The following is a 2531-nucleotide window of genomic DNA, read 5'->3' as shown; positions in this document are numbered from 1 at the left end:
AATTCTTCACTAGCGATTCTAATTTGTAGTTTCGAAAACTAGGAGAAAAGATTCACCTTAAATTTAGAATTTCTTTTTAGCAATTTCCAAGTTATAGACTAGTTGTGTCATCCCTACATTAAAATAAGAAAAGTGCTATAGTTTCATTAAACTGTAAAAATAATCAGAATGTATTTAGCCAACACTATGTAAATGCCACCACTATTCTCCTTGACAAGTAATTCTATGACACAGTATAAAATGCTCGTGTTTCGACTCTTGCTCAGTTTTCTGGCTTTATTCGCTAAGCTTCTGTCTCCCTACTGGACATCTGCTCATTCCAGAGTATTTGTAGGTTACCAGAGTGTACGTGGCTCTTGAACAGTCTCTTGCCTTGAAAAACCTTCCCTACTTCGTGTGTCTTTAGGAATCAGTTCGAAGGAAACCTCTTCTGTGAAGTCTCCCAGTGTCCTCACAGTGCTTTCTGTATCTGCCTATCACAGCACCCATCCAAGTACCGCAATTACTTAACACGCTTGTCCTTCCCACACCCACATCCAAATTTACCTTCCTCTGCGTGTTCTCAACATCTGGGTACTCAATGTTCATAAAATTATAAAAATAAATGCTTCTGATGGTATTCGTTTTCTCTTAAAACCCATCCGTTAAAGATTTCTTTTAAAAATGTGAGTTGAAGGAAAACACTGCAATGTCTACACAGAATATTTCATCTCTCACAACCCAAGTGTATCAGACATTTGTTTTTCTAAGATTAATATAATTAATTAGATCAACAAGCCCATTTCTGAGATCGAAAGACAAAGAGCACTAACACTGCACAAACCAAATACAGTTAAAATCTTAAGTATGTGGAAACTGCTCTAAAGGAGAAAAGAGCAAAAAAACGAACTGCCCTTAAAAAGAATGACTGTATGTTTCTCAAATACTCAGCTTCATTTAGGCATTTAATTAAGCCATTTATTGCTTCAAATGTGTCACCATGAACATTTTAATGTACACTCCACAGCAGTAAGGCCTCAATTTTCACCACCTATAAATTGTGAACCCACATTTGGACTTTTTTTGTGTCATCAATTGTTATACAAGTTTTACAGAACAAAGATTTTCAATCTGTATTTTGTAATAGCAAAAATGTTTACCCCACCCCTTGGTGCAAATGTCTCAAAGAATATTAATAGTTGGCCACATTTTTTTTTTTTTTGAGGAGGTAGTTCCATTTTTGGCCCGTTTATATATATATATATATGTAATATCTCAGATACTAGCAAGTTCCACCAATTACTAAATAAGTGAACAAAATTTTAGTTTGCTTCTTTAGAGAGGCCTCATAAAATAGTCAATGTTTGAGGTTAAATTTTGTCAAAATGTTTTCTATGTGGTTTGGTAAGCAGTGGAATTCACACACGGAAAGGGGCTGTAGTGGTGGGAAACAGGGATGTTCTTGACTCAGACAAGGAACTTTCTCTTAAAATAAGGCTGTACATAAGGCTTTTTCCTTTGACCAATTCCTAGAAAATGAATGAATTTGGAAAAGTCATTACATATAATTAGAAGATTAAACAATACCACAGAGCATCTCCAGGCAACATGCTAATAAGCTAATTGAATGCTACGTTATATATTATTTCTTAAAGGTTTATAAAATCTCCATGAAAATACTGAGTGTTATGGAATCATGATACTCATGATATTGTGAAATCGTGAATGCCCACAAACGAACCAACTTTGTTTTATGGGCTGTCCAGCTATAAAATCAGTCCGCGACAGCTCAGAATTGAGGATTCGTGAAGCTAAGAGACCTCTGAAATCCCCCATCTACTCCGTACCCTCTGGGTAGCATTGCATAGATGTTATAGTCTTCTGAATAAGTTCTGAGAGGCTCATAAGTGGTTTTGATTAAAGCAGAAATCTAATGGACCCAGTAAGTTTCAACATAAAAGAAATGATATAATAAGTATTTCTAAAGTTTTAAGGATTTTTCTACCAACCTGACTTGATAGTATAAATAAAACCTCCACTATGCAAAATTTATAACTTAAATAGCACCTATAGAATAAAACCTTAGGAGTGCTTTACAGACATACTGCAGCCAGCATCACCCTGGTTTAGTAAGGCCCAGAGTGATTCAAAATTTGAATTAACTGTCATACCAGTATGTGGTAGTATCGAAAATAGAACTGAATTTTAAGCTCCAATCTAGGAGTTCTCTTTACTTCAATTGGCCACACTGCCTCAAGTCAAAACATCTATTACCATTATTTTCATTTTATCTACCGTAATTAGACTTCTTTCATGTCTCTTAGACTAAAGGAAAAGCCAGAGAGATGTTCTAGAAAAATACATTTGCATTTCAAATTTACATTAAAAATGTCTTTCCCTTTTCACGTCACGAATTCCAAGCACTGTTAAAGAAATCACAGATTACACAGCATTCTGTGTCCTGGGCCTCTGTCCTTTTTAGATTATGAAAACTGGAAGTTAATTGGAATTAAGAAATTTTCCTTATTAAGTGTGTAAAGTATAAATACAAG

Source organism: Ursus arctos, unplaced genomic scaffold (assembly GCF_023065955.2).
Source record: "Ursus arctos isolate Adak ecotype North America unplaced genomic scaffold, UrsArc2.0 scaffold_3, whole genome shotgun sequence".
Classification (NCBI taxonomy): Eukaryota; Metazoa; Chordata; class Mammalia; order Carnivora; family Ursidae; genus Ursus; species Ursus arctos.
Note: the sequence above shows the minus strand (reverse complement) of the source record.